This window comes from Schistocerca americana, chromosome 5 (genome assembly GCF_021461395.2).
Source record: "Schistocerca americana isolate TAMUIC-IGC-003095 chromosome 5, iqSchAmer2.1, whole genome shotgun sequence".
Taxonomy (NCBI): Eukaryota; Metazoa; Arthropoda; class Insecta; order Orthoptera; family Acrididae; genus Schistocerca; species Schistocerca americana.
In genome coordinates, this window is record NC_060123.1 from 409,858,985 (window position 1) to 409,868,586 (window position 9,602).

Consider the following 9,602-nt stretch of genomic DNA (forward strand, 5'->3'; position numbering starts at 1 on the left):
GCGCGTTTCGTCACTGGGTTATTTGGTAACCGTGATAGCGTTACGGAGATGTTTAATAAACTCAAGTGGCAGACTCTGCAAGAGAGGCGCTCTGCATCGCGGTGTAGCTTGCTCGCCAGGTTTCGAGAGGGTGCGTTTCTGGATGAGGTATCGAATATATTGCTTCCCCCTACTTATACTTCCCGAGGAGATCACGAATGTAAAATTAGAGAGATTAGAGCGCGCACGGAGGCTTTCAGACAGTCGTTCTTCCCGCGAACCATACGCGACTGGAACAGGAAAGGGAGGTAATGACAGTGGCACGTAAAGTGCCCTCCGCCACACACCGTTGGGTGGCTTGCGGAGTATCGATGTAGATGTAGATGTAGATGTAGATTGTGGTCAGAGTCCACATCTGCCCCTGGAAATGTCTTACAATTTAAAACCTGGTTCCTAAATCTCTGTCTTACCATTATATAATCTATCTGATACCTTTTAGTATCTCCGGGATTCTTCCATGTATACAACCTTCTTTTATGATTCTTGAACCAAGTGTTAGCTATGATTAAGTTACGCTCTGTGCAAAATTCTACCAGACGGCTTCCTCTTTCATTTCTTCCCCCCAATCCATATTCACCTACTATGTTTCCTTCTCTCCCTTTTCCTACACTCGAATTCCAGTCACCCATGACTATTAAATTTTCGTCTCCCTTCACTATCTGAATAATTTATTTTATCTCATCATACATTTCATCAATTTCATCGTTATCTGCAGAGCTAGTTGACATATAAACTTGTACTACTGTAGTAGGCGTGGGCTTCGTGTCTATCTTGGCCACAATAATGCGTTCACTATGCTGTTTGTAGTAGCTTACCCGCACGCCTATTTTTTTATTCATTATTAAACCTACTCCTGCATTATCTCTATTTGATTTTGTATTTATAACCCTGTATTCACCTGACCAAAAGTCTTGTTCCTCCTGCCACCGAACTTCACTAATTCCCACTATGTCTAACTTTAACCTATCCATTTCCCTTTTTAAATTTTCTAACCTACCTGCTCGATTAAGGGAGCTGACATTCCACGCTCCGATCCGTAGAACGGCAGTTTTATTTCTCCTGATAACAACGTCCTCTTGAGTAGTCCCCGCCCGGAGATCCGAATGGGGGACTATTTTACCTCCGGAATATTTTACCCAAGAGGACGCCATCCATTTAACCATACAGTAAAGTTGCATGCCCTCGGGAAAAATTACGGCTGTAGTTTCCCCTTGCTTTCAGCCGTTTAAACGATCTAAAGCTGGCGAAAAAAAATAACCATCTTGTTGGGACATGACGAAGAGGGTTTTTGTACTCGACACTTGTCAATACAAGATAGTCCTCTAGTCTCGGTATTTATAGATGATGTTTTTATAACGATGCTTGCTATATCTACTGATATTACGCAGTTGTTAGTTACATGGCAGTTACCGTTTGCTTTGGTAACTGTCTCTTGTAATTTTTTGAGTACTGAACTGTTTAGACTATAATTCATGAAAGCGTTAACTGCGCTGTAAGCAGTTGAGTGAGTCAGATTTAAACCATTTTCTTTGGTCTCTGTCTTGATTTTTCCAAATATATCCTTGGACGATTGAAAACGATCATCACTAAAATCTACCAGCTTTTTAGATAAACCTGTCTATATTAGAATTCTGCACAGCGTACCAACAGGCTTCAATGTTTCCAATTTAGAAGTATCGCTTCCTACCAAGAAGTACTCAGTGCCCATATTTTTTTCTTAGGTGGCTCAGGTCAATTCTCCTCTCTCTCTCCTAAAAGCCCATATTCCGACATTATCTAAAACAGAAACAACTTTATCGGCACCGGCACAACCACGAAAAATACGCACCATGCTGTAATGAACACAATATAAATCGTACAAAAAGAGGGAGTAGTTAATAAGTAGCAATATTTTAATGAAAAGAAAAAATCCAAACTTTGATTCTCTGACCTGGTCATAATAGTGTTTTAACATCATTACTAGAGACCAGACTATATGATTTTGCATATTAAGCCCATTATCATCAATTATCGCATATTTTACCTAAAATTCATTGGTGATGTGTATTTTCGCTTAATTTATAACACTTTCCGTTAAGGTACATAGTTAATAAACGAAATCTTATGTTTTAGACGGTCCAACATATTACAGGGTAGTCACAAGTTTCCCAAAATGAAATTCCCTTAAAATTCTCTGATTTTCAGGCGCAGTTTTAGCATTTTTCCCTGACAGATTTTGAGATCTGTAGGGTAAGTAAAAAGATGAGCTGAGGAAAAAATGTGAAGACTTCCGTGTTCCTGAACATGCCATTAACTTTCATTTTGAATGAACAGCAAGTTATTCTCTCCTTTACAGGACTTATAATATTAAGGGTAAGTAATAAGGTAAAATGTCTAAATAAAAATCCATTTTTAGTTAAAGGATTTTTGTGTTTGTTAATTAGTTAACTCAAACTTTGAATTAACAGCAAGTTTTTGCTCCTGCTTCCATACAGGATTTATGAACTTTTCAGGCGAGATATTGCGTCAGATCGGACAAGAAAAATAAAAATAACATGTCGTTTAACATAACATCAAAGTTTAAAAAATAAGAACGACGGCACTGGGGTACGTGTAGTGACATTTTCTCCGCCAAAGAATACTAAGTGTTTTGTCAAACAGTATCCAAAAGAATCATATAAATGATTCGCAATAAATCCACCACCTTCAGTACGGATGCAGTATTACGTTCGACCTCCCAGCGGGAATTTCAAAGTAGTGGGCATGGAGGACATGGACAGAGACTGCGAATAGGTGGCACGCGGTTGGATTGTGGGTCGGCCGGAAGCTATGCCGAGATAGTCCGTCCGCGTAATTGCGATGAACACTCTGTCCTGATGGCGCTGTGGTGAAACGTAACTGCCTAGTAAGCAGGCAGTCCTGGGTTCGAGTTTTAAACCTGCACACATTTCCACTCGTCATCCTTTCTCTTCCCTCCACCTTCAATTTACAGAAAATAATAATAAGTCAAACAATTGAAATCGTTCAATGAAAACCAGTCAAAACTCTTCTGTGAGAGAAGCGATAACTTCGTCAATTCCATTCAGTCCAGTGGCCTTCTCGACCAGTATCTGTGGCTTTTTGGCGCTCAGTTTATTAACCTGCTGAGCGATGGACCTCTTCCGTCTAGCTCTCTCGGCTTCTCCATGTTCTCCACACAGCTTGTGCTTTGAAGCTGTAATACCACTTAATAGATGTTTGCAATGAGGTATTCGTAGAGTAAAAAAGGAACAGATGCGATGTCGCAGAGACGCTGTTGGATGAGACAGATCTGTCACTTTTTTTTTTAAGTCGTCGAAAAGAGAGAAGTCTATGGTGTGTCTCGACGAAGAGAGGATGCGAACATTTTTATCGCTCTTCCTATTGTAACAGTTTCGTTAATAATATTGGATTTTGGGTTAATATAAATAACGTGAACTATAGTGCCTGTCTATTTATATGTCAAACAGCCCATCTCAACGCATCGGAATATGAGTTTCATTCATTAGGCGACGCGGTAAACAACTAGCAACCTGTACGGCGGCTGTATTCGAGACGACCATCGCAGCAGAAAGAAGAGGTCAGTTTCCCACAGAGAAGAAAATATAACTTAGAACAATCACTATTAAATTTCATAGATAGTTTATTTCAGTTGCGTTTGACGGTATCCGTTCGGCAGCCGACCGCAGTAGTATTTCATTAACTTCCAATTATTATTATTATTATCCAGTCAGCAATAAAATTAATAAAAAAATAGAATACGATACAAAGCCTCCCCTTAGCGATGACAGCGCTAACAATGACTTCGTTCCTTGGTTGTTTATGATACACTCTTTATTGAGGGAAAAACCTTGCTCTCCGAAGGTTTCACCATGGCTCAGAATGAAAACGAGAACCTTTCCAAGAAAACCACGCAAATGCTGACAGGTGGTATTCCCATTCAATAAGTCTCTCAAAAAGTGATCGATTCTCATCTCACTCCTCCTGTAGCTTGCGCAGAGTTCCAAAAATTCTTGCTTACCAAGAACTTGCTCGAATTTTTTCGCGACTCTATGACAGCATCCACCCAATTCTGCGAAAAGAACTTGTGTAAGGCACTTGAGATTCTACTCTTGCTAGTTCTTGGAATGCTATTAAACACAGCTGGATCAAAAAAGCTTATGCATTTACAAATGCTATACTTCAGAGGTGACTTTAGGAGGAGGGATGAGCGCTTTTTGATCACAAAGGCCCTGCACTCAGTCCTGAAAATTAAAATATCTTTGCCAGGCACTTTTACCTTTCTCAGATCAGATCGTACTGCATGACGTAAGCCTATTTCTTTGGCAGCAATAAGCTTCATCATGGGTTTCAAGTGACAGTAAGTTTTAGTTGCAACAAGTGTAATGAAGGGGCTGGACCAATGACCACACCCAAAAACTTATACAGTTGTGCCGGGAAATACCTTGCTTGGGAAAACCAAAACATGAACATAACACAAACAAGAGTATAAAATATTGGGCCTGCAAAGAAATGGTTGAAACATTCCTACGCGGTATTCCAGCTGTGGACCACAGTTTTGAAGCCAGTATTACACGACACATCTATCGCATAAAAGTCTGCTCCCCAAGCGTAGTAAAAGTCTGGAACTGCCAGCTTTTTCGGTAGCCCTATTAAGTCTGCACCAGCGTGCAGGTCGCTGTGGCCGAGCGGTTGTAGGCGCTTCAGTCCGGATCCGCGTTGCTGCTACGGTCGAATGTTCGAATCCTTCCTCGGGCATGGATGTGTGTGATGTCCTTAGGTTTAAGTAGTTCTAAGTCTAGGGGACTGATGACCTCAGATGTTAAGTCCCATAGTGCTCAGAGCCATTTGAACCATTTCTTCACCAGGGTCCCAGTAATACGTATTCGGAACCACAGGCTTGTTTACGTAACTGAGCGTGAAAGTTGATATTTTTGTAAAGCTGCTATTTATTCATACTGAAACTTCTGTGAGGTTTGGCTTCGCATTTATTAAGCAATTATTGTTATCCTGTACACCTATAACTGAATTACGTTATGATTATAGAGAATGTGTTCGTTTTATGTCATTCTGGCGCAATCAAATGATTATCTATGTCTAGCCGTTAGGAGTAGATCAAAACAACGGCGATATGTCAGGAGTTGGAACTGGGTTCTACACTGGTTGTGAAGAGGTGAAGGCAGGAATTAACTGCCTGTTAATGAAGGAGTCGAGGAATTCAGGAAATTCGTCAGAATGGGTGTGCCTTGTCGATCGTACTTGCCGGTATTCGCGCAAATGACACTATTTCCCAATAGTGCGGCCGCAAAGAAGTGACAAGGCTTTTACAGTCTTCACTGGTAGCGACCGGTACAACTGCTCGGACTCTTGTGGTTATTCTCTCAACACTATCCTTCCTGGCATACTGAAATAATATAAAAGATGCAATCAAATACAAGCGAGACATTCACCAATTAAGGTGATACGTACACATATCGAAAGTAAAATTAATATGCATGTTTACATAAAACACATAAACTCAGAATGAAACATTTGTAGATGTAGAGTGTATCTAGAGGATCATATACACACCTATAGTTGCTGTATGTCCCTGTAAGCACGCTTATACTTTCCTTGTTTCATATCGTTTCTACACTAAGGAGCTATATACAGCTGTTCTCAACCGCAGGACAAAAAAAGAGGATTTTCTCTTCTTTTATTACTGGATTTACAAAAAATTACTCACCGAAACAGTCAAAAGAGATCTCAATAGCTCACTTATTTCTCGTCTGCTGACAACATGTGAAAATAACAAGCAGAAAGCCCACTCGAAATGCTGCGTCCCGCGCACACGCGCATACACCCCTTCTACATTGAATGCGCAGATCCACGACAGAACAGAACGGTTTCTATTTCTCCCTGGAGGATAAACCGTCCGCTGAAATCGCAGCTTCACCCGCAGTACAGCTAGGTGGCAGGCGTGTACACCTAACTTGATATGTTAGCTGTGTCGTGTAATACCGGCTTTATGAAAACGAAGTATAAAATTTGAAATGAAGTCCCAGAAAAAAAAATTCTTTATTTATGTGACCGTATTGTCCGTAGCTGCTTTGTAATGACTGAAGTTATTTTAAGTACGTCTTTGCAACTACAGTACAAGAAACGACAGAGGCAAACAAGGGAATAGCTAAAAAGCATGCAAGGAGATGGCGTTTCCTGATGTGAGCGAAAATCAGACTTAACATATCGTAAGTAGCATCAACATATTTTAATGAATTGTTTTTATATGTAGAAGGCAAGCCATATAGTAAATATGTTTCATTAAAGACTACTGACGATAAAAATGAAATGAGCGTATGGCATCGTTGGCGGGGAGGCCCCACCCAGTGAAGCTCGGCCAACCAGTGCAAGTTTTCTTTCAGTCGACTCCACATTGGGCGACTTGAGTACCGGTGATGAGGACAACACAACAGCCAGACCCCAATCGGAGAAAATCTCCAACCCGGCTGGGAACTGAACCCAGGCCCGTTTACATGGGAGGCTAGCACGCTATCACCCAGCTAAGCAGTGGTACACCAATGACGATATTTTATTTCAATAAAGCAAAACGCACTTAGTAACAAGACATGAATTTCTTGAAGCTGCAAAGACGAATTTAAAATACCTTTCTTAACTACAGAAACAAACTCAGAAAGATGTAGGCCTCTTTAAAGTAGTGTAGAAGGGGGGAGGGATGAATTGTATTACCCAACACTATAGCTACTGCCGATAAAATGTTGCTCCACTATGTTCACCAACGTAAGCACTGTGTTATATCCTTATCCTAGAGGTATTATGCGATTTTTCTTGCGAGAAATATATGAGTACATAGCGAACAAACCGCCGCCGGCTCACACAGTTTCCTTCCTAGTATCGTCGATAGTTTCTCTCAAATACACTACTGGCCATTAAAATTGCCACACCACGAAGATGACGTGCTACAGACGCGAAATTTAACCGACAGGAAGAAGATGCTGTGATATGCAAATGAGTAGCTTTTCAGAGCATTCACACAAGTTTGGCACCGCTGGCGACACCTGCAACGTGCTGACATGAGGAAAGTTTCCAGCCGATTTCTCATACACAAACAGCAGTTGACCGGCGTTGCCTGGTGAAACGTTGTTGTGATGCCTCGTGTCAGGAGGAGAAATGCGTACCATCACGTTTCCGACTTTGATAAAGGTCGGATAGCAGCCTATCGCGATTGCGGTTTATCGTATCGCGACATTGCTGCTCGCGTTGGTCGAGATCCAATGACTGTTAGCAGAATATGGAATCGGTGGGTTCAGGAGAGAAATACGGAACGCCTTGCTGGATCCCAACGGCCTCGTATCACTAGCAGTCGGGATGACAGGTATCTTATCCTCATGGCTGTAGCGCATCGTGCAGCCACGTCTCGATCTCTGAGTCACCAGATGGGGACGTTTGCAAGACAACATCTGCACGAACAGTGCGACGACGTTTGCAGCAGCATGGACTATCAGCTCGGAGACCATGGCTGCGGTTACCCTTGACGCTGCATCACAGACAGGAGCGCCTGCGATGGTGTACTCAACGACGAACCTGGGTGCACGAATGGCAAAACGTCATTTTTTCGGATGAATCCAGGTTCTGTTTACAGCATCGTGATGGTCGCATCCGTGTTTGGCGACATCGCGTTGAACGCACTTTGGAAGCGTGTATTTGTCATCGCCATACTGGCGTATCACCCGGCGTGATGGTATGGGGTGCCATTGGTTACTCGTCTCGGTCACCTCTTGTTCACATTGACGGCACTTTGAACAGTGGACGTTACATTTCAGATGTGCTACGACCCGTGGCTGTACCCTTCATTAGATCCCTGCGAAACCCTAGATTTCAGTAGGACAATGCACGACGCATGTTGTAGGTCCTGTACGGGCCTTCCTGGATACAGAAAATGCTCGACTGCTGCCCTGGGCAGCACATTCTCCAGATCTCTCACCAACTGAACACGTCTGGTCAATGGTGGCCGAGCAACTGGCTCGACACAATACGCCAGTCACTACTCCTGATGAACTGTGGTATCGTGTTGAAGCTGCATGGGCAGGTGTACCTGTACACGCCATCCAAGCTCTGTTTGACTCAATGCCCAGGCGTATCATGGCCGTTATTACGGCCAGAGGTGGTTGTTCTGGGTACTGATTTCTCAGGATCTATGCACCAAAATTGCGTGAAAATGTAATCACATATCAGTTCTAGTATAATATATGTGTCCAATGAATACCCGTTTATCATCTGCATTTCTTCTTGGTGTAGCAATTTTAAAGGTCAGTAGTGTATATAAACTAGTTTCAAAGTGCTAAATTATATTGCAATAAATATGCCTATAAAACGGCGCACTGTATAACGTACTTGGCGGTGAGACGCGATGGTAAATCCTGAATTCCGACACCCGTGGCCTCTGGCCTGTCGAGCATGCACCACAGTTCTGAGTCCGTAAGTAAATCACAAAAATCAGCTGATTTACGTCACACACGAACGGACCCGGCGTGCGGGCCGATCGGAGAGACCAGATCCGACGGGCGAGACCTGCACGTTAGTGGGAAACGACAGGCCTCAGGTCAGCGGGTCCAGTTCGTCAGAGATACCCACGGAAATGTCCCGTGGTTCTGGCCTGTCGCGGAAATCGCTCATGTCTGACCACCTAAAAATTCGCGTCCGCAGTCATGGGTCAGCGATAGTGAGTTGATGTAACGAGACCGCAGTGTTCAGTCCGTGCAGCAGATAACTTGTGCGAATACTCTGAGATCCAAACAAACCCCTCCTCATGCTCCCCTGACGCTCTCAGCGGCAGCTGCTCGGCGGAGGGGCTTTGGCGCGCGGTTGGTGGGTGTGGGGTGGGGGGGCGGGGGGGGGGGGGGGGGAAGAGATAGGAAGGTTGCAACAGGGAGGGAGGGCACGACGCCTAGCAGCTAGTCGGCTGCGCATAACCAACGTGTACGAGTACAAACCATTTCATCTGCAGAGCCAACAGTGAGATTTTCCAGCCTTTTTGTTTAATTTCCCAGATTTCCCTGACACTTTTTAAATTCCCTGACCTCCAGAACTTGTGGTAACCCAACTTAGCCGCACTCTGTTTAAATGGTTCAAATGGCTCTGAGCACTATGGAACTTAACTGCTGAGGTCATCAGCGCTCTAGAACTTAGAACTACTTAAACCTAACTAACCTAAGGACATCACACACATCCACGCCCGAGGCAGGATTCGAACCTGCGACCGTAGCGATCGCGCGCTTCCAGACTGTAGTGCCTAGAACCGCTCGGCCACCCCGACCAGCCCGCACTCTGTAAGCACACTTTTCCGCCTCCGTAACTGACAAGAAAATATTCCCAAATGCCAGTAATCTACCTTGATGAGACTTGGCGGGAGTGTAGAGGTCGCAAAATACTGCAATACGATTTTTTTTGTTTCTGCCCAAAAAAATTGTTCAAATGGTTCTGAGCACTATGGGACTTAACTTCCGAGGTCATCAGTCCCCTAGAACTTAGAACTACTTAAACCTAACTAACCTAAGGACATCACATAC